General features: G+C 39.8%; 1 long non-coding RNA gene across 2 annotated transcripts in view; it reads left to right on the top strand.

The window, feature by feature from the left end:
• LOC131399853 (uncharacterized) overlaps positions 1-15321 on the top strand; it is a 49730-nt gene that overhangs the window by 27315 nt on the left and 7094 nt on the right. For both annotated transcript variants that reach the window (XR_009217252.1, XR_009217253.1), the window contains exon 2: positions 13272-13535. This is a non-coding gene — a long non-coding RNA (uncharacterized LOC131399853). The remainder of the gene's footprint in view (positions 1-13271; positions 13536-15321) is intronic.

Genomic DNA, 15321 nt, shown 5'->3' with positions numbered 1-15321 from the left:
AACCAACTGAGGTTAGGAGAGTCAGAACCACACCCAATGGCCTATCTGGCGCTCTCCCAAGAACCAACGATAAAATCTTCTAACATGCAACATACCAGAGCATCTACCAGTCTGGCTCCACAATGGTTTCAGCCATTGCTCTACAAATGATCAAGTTTTCATAGTAGAATAAGAATGGGAGTTGAGTTAGAGGAATTGTACCCAGGGACAGGAAATAACAGCTCCTTCCCCATCCTCTGGTCAGGGGTTTGGGAAGCACCTCGGCTGCCAGTGAGTAATCCAGCTTCCTGCCGAGGAAGAGGGCCAGAGACAGTGCCATTCCTGATTAGAAGCCCAGGGCTAATTAGACATGAATGGCAGCTTGATCTTCATGTGAGGAATCACAGTGGGTGTGCTGGAACAATTATGCGGCAGGTTACCGCCACCCTGCAAGATGTAATGGCCTCAGGTTGCTAGTAGATTTGGGACTACTAGCTAAGGGCAGTTCCAGAGGCTTCCCCTCTGGGTTATCTCAGTGGCTGTAGTACAAACCGCCCAGTTAGTCACTCATTGTTATTAACAGGCCCATTTGCCTGAGACACTGGGGAAGTGTACAAAACACAGAAAATGCAGAGCCCCCTTTAAAGAAGCTAAAATGTGGGTCACAGAATGTTCCAGTTCAGTGTTTCTCTAATTTCAGCCTGCCTCAGAATCACTGGAGAGCACAGATGGCTGGGTGCCCCCTCCAGAGTTTCTGAATCAGTAGATGTGGCCAGACACCCCCACCTTGCCATTCACTCATGTGTTTTCTTTTCCACTGCCTTCTTTTTCTTCAAATTTTCTTCCATTTCTTTTTGGCTTTATAATTATCTTTGTCTTTATTTCCCCATCCTGTACATTGTCTTCACTACATTTTAAATCTAATCCATTATTTTAAATGTTATTTCTGGAAAATTTCCTTTCATGTGGTCCCTTTTGCTAGAAAACTCAAGAGAAAAAACTTATTAATTATATCTTCTCAAAAATGTTTATCTTTGTCTTGAAGCCAAGGATGCGTAGTGCATCTGGGAACACTTTGGATCAAAGTTCACTCTTTTGGTTTTTAGATATCATCGATTTACTTGATATAAAAACTTTGGAATCAGAGTCGAGTTGGAAATGGTGCCATGATTACTCCGCACTCAGCTAAAGGCAGTGATGGCACAGGCGTTGGTTTTCCTACCTTGTCCTATTCAACACGCTCTCACGAAACGAGCCCCTGGAGACAGAGTCCTATCCTTCCTCATGAAGTTGGGCAACACTATTTTTCTCTCTTTAAATGCTTCAGGTGAGCATGCCCGCAATGGGATGTCTTCAGAGAGAGATTTAGTGCCGGGAGATGTTGAAGATGGCTGTGTGGTCAGTGCAAGTGGGAGCTAATAGTCCAGGCTCTGAGACTGTCTGGCTGGGTACCTTCAGAGATTGTTAGAGTTTTTCAATGTTTTCTAATAAGTAGCCACGTGATAAAAGCGAAGCTTGGTGTATGAAGAACAACTTCCTCCCAGGAACTGTAGTCAAGGCTGAGGTTTGGACCTGTGCCAGTTTTATGAGAGAACAGGAGTGCTGTCAGAAGCATCAAGAGGCCTAGCAGGGACCTCTCCTACAGGACTATGAGCTTCTGTAGGGCAGCAATTACTTAGCACCCATGGCAAATGCTGACTGGTTTCCGAGCACACCTGCTCTGGACTCCAAGAGGTTCTGCTGCTCCTTAGGAGAGTAAGCTTCATGCGCTGACTCATTTCCACATTTTAGAGGACACTTTCTTTGAGTGGGTGTTTGGAAAGAAAATGCAAAGTAGATGTAACTTTCCCACCCGTCAGCTGCCGACTTGTACTGATGGTGCCTAGAACAAAATCTTTTCTTTTCTTCTTTTGGGTAGCAACTTTTTCCCCAGGTGAATGCTTTGTTCCCCAAAGTAGAACTGGGATACAGTTGGGTGGAGCAAAATCCTCTCCTTGTGTGTAATCCTTCTAGTTCCCTTGTTATAAACTAGCTGGAAGGTCTGACTGGTCAAGGGGAACCCCTGAGCTAGTCTTGACACAAGCAGATGTGGGCTCCCCCCTCTCAGGCTACTCTTGTCTGATGTCTCACGGAACTATTAGAACAATTCAATACATCTGAGCATGGCTGAGGATTCATTTAAGCATTTTCCTCACGTACCTAAAGCTATAGTTACCAGTTATTTAAAAACAACTGCAATGTAGGCTAGTGCTTTGTAAAAATGGAAATATCAATATTTACTGTAGCTGAATATTAATTTTTGTTTTGGTCTTGCTACTTAGCTCTGTAGCCTTGACCAACGCCTCTTTGAGACTCTGAATCTGCTTCCTTGTTGGCTGAGGAAACTGAGATTTAGCAACTGTAACACGAGGCTCAACTGAGAAAGGCCATGTAAAGTCCTGATCTGGAAAACCCATTTAAATGAAGCCCAATTATTTAAACACAGCCCAATGATGTTACAGAAAAGTGACAGTTACTTAAAGTGAACTTACCATGAACAACTCAATGAATTTTCACAAAATCAAGTTTTGTGAATATGCTGTGATTTATTTACTCAGTATAAAGCTGATGGACACTTGGGTAGTGTTTTTTCCAAGTATATATAGAGCTCTTATGGATATTCTTGTCTTTTGGTGAACATTTCTACACTTTTCCATTGGTCATAAACCCGGGAGTGAAATTCCCAGGTCGTGGATACGCATATGTTCCTTGGTAGTGGATACTGCCACACAGTTTCTCAAAGTGGTTTCACTCGTGTACTCCCAGCAGGACTGTTGGAGAACACCAGTTGCTTGAAATATTTACCAACATTTGGTATTTTCTCTCTTTTTCTCCATTGTAGTAGGTGGTCCTAGTATCTCATTATGGCTTTAATTGCATTTCTTTGATGGCTAATAAAGTTGAACACTTTAAACAACATTTATTGTCTATTTAAATATTTTCTTTTGTTAAGTATTTGCTCAATCTTTTGTTTATATTTCTATTGAGTAATTTGTATTTTTCTTATTGACTTGCAGGAGTCTTTAATATATTCTGGATAAGAATACTTTGTCAGATGTGTCTATTGCAGATACCTTCTTCAGCTATGTAGATTGCCTTCTCACTCTCTCTCTCTTTTTTTTTTTTGTGAGGAAGATTAGCTCTGAGCTAACATCTCATGCCAATCCTCCTCTTTTTGCTGAGGAAGATTGGCCCTGGGCTAACATCTTCCTCCATTTTATATGGGATGCCGCCACAGCGTGGCTTGACAAGCAGTACATCGGTGCGCGCCTGGGATCCGAACCTGTGAACCCCAGGCCACCAAAGCAGAGCACGTGCACTTAAGTGCTACGCCACTGGGCTGGGCCCTGCCTTCTCACTCTCTTAATGGTGTCTTTGGATGAACAGATCTTGATTTATCAATACTGTTTCTCTTATGGTTAGAATATTTTCTGTTCTGTGTAGTAAATCTTTGCCTACTCCAAAGTTATGAGGATTTTCTTCCATGTTTTCCTTAGAAGGCTCTATTGTTTTACCTTTCACATTAAGTTCATGGTCCATCTACAATTGATTTCTGCATATGGTGTTAGGTGGTGGTTCAAGGCCCAATTTTAATTTTTCCACTTTGCCATTGAAATAATTCGTTCATAGAAAAGAACACCCTTTCCCCACTTCACTTCAGTGTTGTGTTTGACATAATTCAGATAACTGTGTATGTAGGAGTCTCTTTCTGGACTATTCATTCTATTGCCTTGGTCAGTTTGTCTATCCTTGCACTGGTACCATCTTGTCCTAATTACTATAGTGTTAAAATAAGACTATATCTGGTAATTTAAGTCCTCCTTCAAGGTTTTATTCTTCTTCAAGGTTTCCACGGCTACCTTTTGTACTTTATATTTCCATATGAAATTTAGAATCATCTGTCAATTCCTACAAAAAAAACTACAGTAATTTTGATTGGGGTTGCATTGAATTTATAAGTCAATTTGGGAAGAATTAACATCTTTATAATATTGAGTCTTTCAATTATTGAACATGGTATATATCTCCACTTGTATATGTATTCTTTAATTTCTCTTGGCAATTTTTGTGATTTTTCAATGTAGAGAACTTGCATATTTATTAAACTTGTTTTTGGGTGATTGCTATTTTTAACGAGATTATCCATGATGTCATTTTAAAAATTTCATTTACTACTTATGTGTTGATAGAAATAAAATTGATTTTTTATATTGACCTTTTATCCAGTGGCCTTGCTGAATTGACTTACTAATTCTATTACTTTATAGATGCTTTTTTTTTTTGTGAGGAAGAGCAGCCCTGAGCTAACATCCATGCCAATCCTCCTCTTTTTGCTGAGGAAGACCAACCCTGAGCTAACATCTATTGCCAATCGTCCTCCTTTATTTTTTTTTCCCCTTTTTCTCCCAAAAGCCCCAGTAGATAGTTGTATGTCATAGTTGCACAACCTTCTAGTTGCTGTATCTGGGACGCTGCCTCAGCATGGCTGGACAAGCAGTATGTTGGTGCACGCCTGGATCCGAACCTGGACTGCCAGTAGCAGAGCGCGTGCACTTAACCACTAAGCTACGGGGCCAGCCCCTGTAGATGCTTTTGAATGTTATAGGCATAAAATACTTTTATCTGCAAATAATAGCATTTATTTCTGAAGGGTGGTTTCATTGGGCGTAAAATTCTTTTTGTTTTTTTTTTTTTTGTGAGGAAGATCAGCCTTGAGCTAACATCTGTGCTAATCCTCCTCTTTTTGCTGAGGAAGACCAGTTCTGAGCTAACATCTATTGCCAATCCTCCTCCTTTTTTTTCCCCAAAGCTCCAGTAGATAGTTGTATGTCATAGCTGCACATCCTTCTAGTTGCTGTATGTGGGACGCGGCCTCAGCATGGCTGGAGAAGGGGTGCATCGGTGCGCACCCGGGATCTGAACCTGGGCTGCCAGTAGTGGAGAGCACGCACTTAACTGCTAAGCCACGGGGTCAGCCCCCTGGGCGTAAAATTCTTAGTCAACAGTTTAGTTTTCTTTTGGCACTTAGAATATTTTGTTCCAATGTCATTTGGCCTCCGTACTTTCTGATGAAAAATCAGTTATTAATAAAGTCATTGTTTTCCCTGTACGTAATGTGTCATTTTTCTCTGATTGCTTTCAAGATCTTCTCTTTAGCATTGACTTTTAGTAGGTTGACTATAGTGTGCCTTGGTGTGGTTTTCTTTGTGTTTATTTTGTGTTGAGTTGTTGAGATTGTTGAATCTGCAAATTAATATTTTTCACTAAGTTTGAGAATTTGTTGGCCATTATTTCTCCAAATCTTTTTTTGCTCCCTTTCCCCCTCCTCTCTTGGGGTTTAATTACATGTATATTGGCGGCTTGATGTTATCTGATAGGTCTCTGGCACTCTGTTCGTTTTTCTATGGTCTTTTTTCTCTATGTTTTTCCAACTGTGTAATTTCTGTTAATCTATTTTAAAGTTCACAGATTCTTTCCTCTCCTGTTACTAATCTGCTCTGGAGGCCACCTGGTAAAATTTAAAATTTCAGTTATTGTTCTTCCAACCTATTTTTTAACTTTTCAAATCTTTTGCTTCTCTGACAAGATTCCATATCTGCTCATTCATCAATAACTTCAAAAAAATTATTTGAACATATTTATAATAGTTGCTTGGATTTCTGTTTATAACCAACATCTGGACCCACTCCTGAAGAACATATTTTCAGGGTGTAGAATTCCAGTTTTGCAATTATTTTCCTTTGATGCTTTAAATATATTATTCCACTGTCTTCTAATTTTCACCCTTCCTAGACAGCCGTAAATTTTCCTTTGAAAGTCATATTTTTTTTGCCCTGGCTGCTTTAAGTTTTTTTTTTTTTTCCTCTCTTTGATTCTGAACAGTTTTATTATGGTGGGTCTAGGGGTAGTTGTCTTTAGTTTATGCTTTTCAAACAAATTTGACCCTCTACTTCCTCCTCCTCCACTTCACTGCCATCACCACCTACCATGTGGAGTTTTGGCCACAGGAACCTAAATCTCCACAAAGGTTTTTCTTTGAGGTACTTACAACAAACAAGTCCATTAGAGGAAATATTATTTTTGCATCAACTTGGGGTTTTCTAAGCTCCATGAATATGTGGTTCATCAGTTTTGGAAAATTTTTGGCCATTATCTCTTCAAATATTGCTTATGATTTGCTCTTTTGCTCTTTTCCTTCTTGGATTAATTATACGTACACTAAACTTTTTGAGTATGCCTCACATGTCTCTTATGCTCTTTTTTTATTTGTCTTTTTTCTATCTGTGCATTCATTTAGGTATTTTCTGTTAAATCATTTCCCAATTCACTAACCCTGTGCTCTGCTACATTTAATCGGTTGTAAACCCATCAACTAAATTTTTATTTCAAATATTATAGTTTTTAGTTTTAGACTGTCTATTGGATTCCTTTTTGTAGATTCCCATTCTTTGTTAATATTCTTTATCCTTTTATCTACTTAGCTTTTCCTAGAAAGCCTTTATTTATTTATTTATTTTTTTGAGGAAGAGTAGCCCTGAGCTAACATCTGTTGCCAATCCTCCTCTTTTTTGCTGAGGAAGATTGGCCCTGGGCTAACATCCATGCCCATCTTCCTCTACTTTATATGGGACGCTGCCACAGGATGGCTTGATAAGGTATCCGAACCTGCTAACCCTGGGCTGCTGACGTAGAGCACGTGATCTTAACTGCTACACCACCGGGCTGGCCCCTAGAAAACCTTTTGAGTCTCTGTTTCCTTATTCCTGAAAGACTATGGGAAATCCAAATATGCCCTCCAGAGATTCACAGCCCAGCTCTCCAGTGTTCAGTCTCATATAAATTAAAAATCTGGCAAATGTCTTAAGGGGAAAACAGGTTACATCCTTGAGGCAGCCACCTCCTTCTAAGAGGTTTGGATTTGTAATTAACTTCAAGACTTCAGGAGATTTCACTCAGTGTTTGAAAAGCTTTCAGTCTCCTTCCCAGCTGTCTGCTCCACCCTGGGCCTCAGCAAATGTCCCATTTTACAAACTAGTCATGCATTTGAAATCCCTCAAGTCTCATCTGTCAGAGTAGTCCCACACAAGCTGCTGACGCAAAATAACCAACAACCATTCTATAGGTAAGAGAGATAAGGTGAGTTTTACTTGAGCCAAACTGAGGAGTATAGCCTTGGAAGGCTTTTTCCAGAAAGGAAAGAAGCATTCTGGAGAAGCATGGTTTTCAGTACAGTCTTATACCTTTTTAGAACAAAGAATACACATTAGACATACCCAGGATACATATTCATCAAAGTGTCAAAGAGGTATGCAGTTGCAAATTAGCAGGTCAACACAACCCTGATGGCCCGAAAGGGAACTTATTTTAGGAGAAATATAGGCGGGTATTACCGTTAGGTCATTACTGGTTTTGTAGTAGGGGACGTATGCATTCTTATTTAATGGCTAAAGCAGATGTACAATGTATGTTTGACAGGACATAAATCAGGCTTTTTTAAGTTCAAGCCAAATCAATTTTGAATCAGAGTAGTTACTCCATATATCTCAATACTTGAAAATCTCTTGTCGGTAGATTGTTCCATCTCATTGAACACATTTCTTAGTCCTGATAATAGATTGCTCCAGTCAAGTTCATTTTATAAGGCAGTGATGCAGGGGGTCTCCCAAAGTTAGACCTACAATGTGGAAGCAAGCAATCAGGTATTTAATAAGAAGCATTTCTATGGAAACAAACTAAAAACAAAGTTAATGGTTGGAGCAAATTATAAACCAGTTTCTGAATTCAGAGGACAGCCAATTAAGAAGATTTCTAGATGTCAGCGTTGAAGCATCTTTTGTAGCTTAAAATGTCTCTGATGACGTCATCGAGTGTTCGGGTATATTTTTGAGTGGCTTACACAGCAACAGGCATGCTATCATGGTGATCTCTCTTAAGTTCATATCAAGTTGTACAACTTCAGTTTGCAGGGCTTCAGGAAAAAGTGCAGGTTCAGTTCTCTATGATTCCAAATGAAAATGATGGGAAAATTGAAAATGTTAGTTTGGAGATTTGTAGCCAGATATTTCAGGAGACTAGTAGAATTCAGGACCTAGTCCAGTTTGTAGGTAGAAAACAAAACCCTCAAAGACAATTAACAGAACTAGGATCTAATATCCACAAATGTGTACTATAGTTTCCACTGAAATAATTTTTCTCTCTAAAATCACCCTCATTTTTATCAAAGATATCCAATTAAGACTAACTAGTTTGTAAAATGTCTGGTTTCAATAAATTTGGCCCAATTATTTACATAAGTACAGCAAGACTAGCAATTGATCATATAGGTTCTTTTAAATTTGCTTTGCTGGAACTTTTTATAGGGAATCTCGGATTGAACTTCAAAGGCCTCTCGAGGCCAGGAAAGCCAAGCCAAGGGTTTTGTCATCAGACTTTGCCTGAAATACATACAGATTTGGGTGAATTCCTCTCTTCTCAAGGTCCCCCAAAATATTGAGGTTCCTTGCACCTGCCAGATAAGTGACATTCCTTACTCACCTGGGTGATATTGCTTGGAACTTCTGTAAACAAGGTATCAGGCCAATATTTCCAGGTGGCTTTATTCCAGAAAGTCAATCTTATTCCTCAAAAGCTGTCTTGTCATTTCTGAGTCTGTATGTTTCTCTCAAAATATGATATTCCAGTCAAAGCCTTGGTAATATAACCAATGTTTCCAATTGTGTCCTGTTATAAGGAGAACAGATTCTTATTGAACTTATGCAAATAATTATATTTCCATGAAAACAATACTCACTAAGAGTTTCCAAATTCTGGAGGGATCAGGTAGAAAGAAAAAGATAAATGTTTCAATTCCGTTTACAAAAGTATAACTTACCAAATTGCTATAAGTCACAGTTAACTTAAGAGAAAAGAGAAAATTTTTCCTTAAATCTGAAAAACAAAACATTTAAAAAATCAGCAATATTTCAAATGAAGTTATAAAAATTATAATCATCCTCATCAGTTCATTCAGTCCTGTGCAATCAATTCTTGATCTTAATCTTCTGTTAGCAGTTTTATGGGGCCACTAGTTTCTCTGTTCGAGTTTTGTAATTTCTTACCTAGTTCAGTTTTATAATCTGAAAGTTTGTCAGAAACCTGTATTTTAGAGTATGTGCCAGAGTCCTTTCCATGAATCTCTCTGAAGATTAAAACATTTGCAAAAGCATCAGGGTAAAACAATAACTGTCTGTAAACAATAAGACCCCAAAATGGCAATTGACAAAGAAATTTGGTTAATTTCTGTGACATACAACACTTTAAGATAATAACTAGAATTATGACTGATAACCAGGACAGATCAGAATTCTAGGAATGTTATATAATTTTTAAAATACTTATATCAATAACATTTACCCATACAATACCACTTAAGAAGATTTATCATCACTTATTTGACAAAGGTTCCCAAATAATTTAACATACCAAATAAGCCTAATAAGTTTAGTATCTTCCTCCTTATAGGAAGACAACAAATTTCTTTGAGAAGTCCTAGGGGCCCTCTGAGAATTCTCAGAGGAAAAAAATTTTTTTTTCTTCTTCCAGGTCAAAAGAAAGACTTCATTCAGGATTTGAATATTGTTTTGGGTAGCGGGGGAAGCCTGTAAAAAATCAAAATGTTTCAAAACACTATTCAAGTAGGAAACAATGCTCACTGTGAAACAATGCCCAGTTATCCATTCAATTAAAGTGACAACATAAACAGTCAAGGGCAAACAGAGAGTTAAAACAGTCAAAAAAATCTTAATAGAGAGACCTCAGTCTCTCTGAACATAGGAAATTATTTTAACAAAACATAGTTTTTCTTTCTTTTAGGTAGACTTACTCAAAGGTAAAGAAAAACTTTTTATAACTTCTTTATCAAGTTCAAGAAAATTATCCTTTTAAGAGAAAGAAGACCAAATTTTAATTTTGCACCAGCTTACTTTTGACATTAAAACTCATTTACTTAATTGGATTTAGTTTAATCTTAGCCAACTTGACCATGCATAAAACTCCTCAGGATTTTACTTTCACAAACTTTCTGTCATTTTTTTTTTACATTCAGAATTTGTCCCATGCCTTCCTTTCTTCCCTCCAAGTACTTTAGGACAAATTTTTCTTTCTTAATAAACAAAAATATTTCCATTATTTATATCTTCTTTACTGAAAATATATCTTACTTTCCTTGAATACAAACATATTTTCCTTAATTTTTAGTAGCTTTTATCATATATTAGAATTTTAACCCTAGAAAACTTAATTTTGTTTTTTTGTGAGGAAGATCAGTCCTGAGCTAACATCCGTGCTAATCCTCCTCTTTTTGCTGAGGAAGACTGGCTCTGAGCTAACATCTATTGCCAATCCTCCTCCTTTTTTTCCCCACAGCCCCAATAGATAGTTGTATGTCATAGTTGCACATCCTTCTAGTTGCTGTATGTGGGATGTGGCCTCAGCACGGCCGGAGAAGCGGTGCATCGGTGCGTGCCGGGGATCCGAACCTGGGCCGCCAGTAGCAGAGCGCGAGCACTTAACCGCTAAGCCACGGGGCTGGCCCGAAAACTTAATTTTTAAGTAAAAACTAAGTAAGCAGTTATAAACTTTCTTTTACATTAACATTCTGTGGTTTGACAAACTTAAACACTTTTCATAATAGTACAATCTTAATAAAACACAGTACATGTTTACCAATAGACCCAAAACACCTTTTAGTTTTTCTGTAATAAGCCAAAAGTAGAAAAACCTATATTTAACAATCAATGTCTAATATCTTATCTTATTTGAAAATGATCTGAATACTCAATGATTTTTTTTTATCATTTAATTTAATTTAACCTAGGAAAACTTCAAAGTTTCCAGTTCCAGTTCCAGTTCCAGTTCCAGTTCCAGTTCCAAAGAGATTTTGTAAGTTATTTTAAGCACACGTCACAAACTATAATTATTGCTAAAAGTTTATCTATAAACTCTAAATCACTTACATCTAAAGCATTTGTTCCCAACAATTATGTTTAGATTACCCAAGAAAATGTGATGAGACATGGGACGAAATTAGCTATCATTTTAAAGCTATTATTTTGCTGACAAATTTGTAACAGGGGTAACATGAGCTTATCTCACTAGTAAACCCAGACGGCATGTCTGCATTATATCCAATGCTGATACCTCTGAGGACATGTCTATGTTAATCAAACTAACAAATTTAAACAAGCTTTCATTTACCAAAGATTATTTCATATCATGTTAACTTGAAAGACATGTAAGCGCTTACTTGAAGCCAATTGAACAGAGCTCTTAATTTTGGCTATACCATCTGAAGGTAAAATATCATACACATGTAACATACATACAGACACACACAAAAACAACAGACAGATGCAACAAAGATTTTACAGCCTCTGTTAAAAATTTTAGCAGTTTGCATCTGAAAAAGCTTCTTTTCCCATATTTTTTTTCTTTCTTTCAGTTTTAGGAATCTGGGATGGGCTAGATATTCCTTTTGTTAAGCACTGCTTAAGTCTCTGGAGTTTGGAGGGGAGGCTTTGGGATCAGCAAATGAACTTTGAATTGCTTTCTAGAGCCATACCTTTGGCCTTGCAGAGATTTGTAAGACAAAGACAGTTGCTTACAATTCCCCAAAGAACTGGATTACATTTTGAATGACAAAGAAGTTGACCTACCCTTCCAGCTACATTTTTTCCAATTGCTCTTTTTTTTTTTTTTTTTAATATCAGGGAAAATTTTAACTTAAGAGGTGAATTAAAGATCTGTATGTTCTAAAACTTTCAAGACAATGTACTTTATCAACAGATCTTGGTCTTATAGTTTTGGATAGGGGAAGCACTCCTAGTTAGACATTTTAAAACATACTCAGGCGAAGTTGATATAACCTCTTCATATAAAATTAGCTGAAACATTCTAACCTTTATAATCTTATCAACACTTACACTTTTACATTTTCTCACTTTAATTGTAACCTGAGTCAGGGCCTTAAGGCTAGTCATTTTTGTTCCCATTTTTTTTAATTTGGCCTTTTCTTAGGTACCAATAAAATAATTACAATGAGAGCTCTCACAATTTTTTCCCCAATTTAGAGGTTTTCCCAATTTAAATGATCCATTGTCTGGCCACACTGATGAGTCAGATCTTACCAGTGACTCATACCAAAGCTTTAACTATGGACGCAAGAGGTGTCCCCAAAAGAGATCAAGAGAATTCACCCTTAAAAATAAGAAAGCACAACAAGCAACAAGGGTTGAGATGACAAAGGCCCCTTATGAAAGCAAATAGGAGCCCTTACGGCAAACCCCCGAGAGCAGGCACAGCCAGACAAAGAGTGTGTCCCAGAACCCCTGGCCGGACACACACGACTGGCCGCCAAGATGCATGTTCGGTACATACATCCTCCGGGTGGTGGAGACCAGAAAGGTCACAAAACCAAGCTCTCAAGACATAGAACAAGACAAAAGAAAAAAAGACAGAGACAAGGGAAAATAGCGACTATTTCTGGGAGGAAAAGGATCAATTAACCAATGAGTACCCAACCAGATCCTAGAGTCACTGAGTCTAAGAAGCTAGCTTCACCAATATTTTCTCCTGCTAATCTAAATTTAGAAAAGGAAAAAAACTCATCACTTTCACTTCCGCTGGACCCTGCAGGAAGAGATCTGGGAGACTGACGTGGTAAGAACACTTACTTCCTGCTGGCTCTTGCCAGGGGTCCAGGACCTCTTAGCTGCAATAGTCCAGGAGTGAAGAGTGTCCAGCCAGTGAATTTTTATCCCACCCAAGTTGCCAAACTGAAGGGGAGAAAGACGATCCTCTACCCACTCTGGGTCCTTTCTGGCTGGGCTACAAATTAAATTGACATGAGATGGAATAGCAGGAGAAAATCAAACAAAGCTTTATAACATGTATACATGGGAGAGACCAGGGAAACTGAGTAACTTGACAAATGGTGGAGGTTCTGATCTTTAAATAGCATATTCGGGTAAAGACAAAGGAGGATGTTGGAGGTGGGGGCAGTCAGCTGTGGGAGATTACCAGAAAAGCACAGTAAACAAGAAGTTAATATGCAGATTTAAGTCCTTGCCTTCCACACTGATAAAAGTTTCTAGAGATAAGGTCATCCCCCCTTCTTCCAGGTAAAGAGAGGGAGATAACTGTTACAAATGGAGATTTCTCTTATAAATGTAAATGTCTCTTACAAAGGATAACTTCTAGTTTTACTTGGTTTTCAGCTTTGATAAGAATGAGCTTAGCAGAGGCGGAGTCAAGATGGCGGCGTAGGCAGACTCTGAACTCACCTCCTCCTGTGGACACAGCCAATTTACAACTACTCGTGGAAAAATTACCCCTGAGACAGAAGTGAAAACTGGATAAGAGGAACTCCTGCAACAACGGACAATCCTAACTGAGGTAGAAGAAGCAGAGACTCCCTTCTGGAGAGGAAAACGCCGCCTTCACAAGCCGCCAGCGTCACGACCGCCGGGAGCAGCTCACAGGTACGCAGCCCTCCTTGGAGGAGCGGGGCAGTGAGCCAGGGAGCGCCCCCGCTGTGGGCATTTTGTGGACCCAGCACAATCGAGACCAGCGGCATAATATCTGACTTTGCCTGCTGCTAAAACATTGGAGAGTACTCCCAGAAAACCCGGTTCACAAAGAAACTAAAACCAGCTCTTAAAGGGCCCGCGCGCAAACTCACCCATTTCCGAAAGCATCCTAAAATCACCAGAAAGAAAGGTGCACAGTGCTTTGGTGACAAGAGACTCACCTGATAGGCCCTGAGTGCATCTCGGTGAGGGGTGAGACCTCTCCAGGGACTGGGACATTGGCGGCAGCCATTGTTGTGGCCTGGTGTGAGCGTGCTGACACAGACACCATTGGAGTCCTCCCTGAGGCCTGCTAGCCCAGGGTCTGCCCCACCCGCTAGAGCACCGATTTAATCCAACTCAGCCAGGGCAGGCAGCCCACCCTAGAGACTGGCCCCACCCAACAACAAGCCCTCAGGCAACTTGTGGACTGGCATAGATTGGTGACTGGATTTTCTGCAGCCTGGCAACTGAGCCAACTTGAGTGGGGCAGGGTGTGCACAAGGAGCTGGTGGAGAGTGTGGGGCGGTGGCGGAGTGTGTGGGGCTTCCGCCGTGGAGAGACTGGGTCCACTTGGGGAGGTCGGGGTGCTCACACAGGGCAGGACTGTGTTGACTGTGTGTGTGGACCTGTGGGCGGCAGGGTTTGTCAGCTGCAGAAGACTTGTGCTTCTCAAAGACCCACAGAGGGGGTTTGCCCCACCTTCCAAAGCCTGAAACAATTGGGTGCTCCTGTGCCTGAGGCCAGCCCCACCCAGCTGCAATCCTCAGAGAGCTGACAAGAGACTGAATAGGCTAGAGGCTTACAGCAATTGTAAGGCCCTGAGCCTAACAACCTGCCATGCTGGGGGCCTACTCACTTAAAAGAAATACTGCAACACAAATGTGGTATTAGAACTTGCAGCCAACTGTGCTGGGGCTCCCCACACCTGATAAAGAGACTGAAGGGCCCACAACAACTACAGGCAGCTGAGCATTACAACAGCTGGCCAGGAGCATAACTCGGCCTCCCTGGGCGCCTACAGGTAGAGCAAACAGGCCACAACAGAAGGACACGCGTAGCCCACATAGGGGTCACCCCTGGAACATTGAGAACTGAGGGAAGCACACTGGAAGCCTCCTAAGGCATCACTTACATAAGGTCACCTATCCAAGAGCAGGAGACATAGCTGACCTACCTAATACGTAGACACAAGCACAGGGAAAGAGGCAAAATGAGGAGGCAAAGGAATACACTCCAAGTAAGGGAACAGGACAAAACCCCAGAAAAGGAACTAAGTGAAACAGAAATGAGCAACCTACCTGACAGAGAGTTCAAACTAAGAGTGTTAAGGATGCTCACTGATATGGGGAGAAGAATAGATGAACTCAGTGAGAATGTCAACAAAGAAATGGAAGATATAAAAAAGAACCAATCAGAAATGAAGAATACAATACTGGAAATGAAAAATTCATTAGAGAGACTCAAAAGCAGAGTAGAGGATACAGAAGAAGGGATCTGTGAGCTGGACGAAAGACTAGAAGAAATTACCAAAGCTGAACAGGTAAAAGAGAAAAGAATTAAAAAGAGTGAGGACAGTCTAAGGGACCTCTGGGACAACATCAAGCACACTAACATCCGTGTTATAGGCATCCGGGAAGGAGAAGAGCGAGACAAGGGGGCAGAGAATCTTTTTCAAGAAATAATAGATGAAAACTTC

The sequence above is a fragment of the Diceros bicornis genome, chromosome 40, assembly GCF_020826845.1.
Source record: "Diceros bicornis minor isolate mBicDic1 chromosome 40, mDicBic1.mat.cur, whole genome shotgun sequence".
Taxonomy (NCBI): domain Eukaryota; kingdom Metazoa; phylum Chordata; class Mammalia; order Perissodactyla; family Rhinocerotidae; genus Diceros; species Diceros bicornis.
This window is presented reverse-complemented; position numbering and strand designations above follow the sequence as displayed.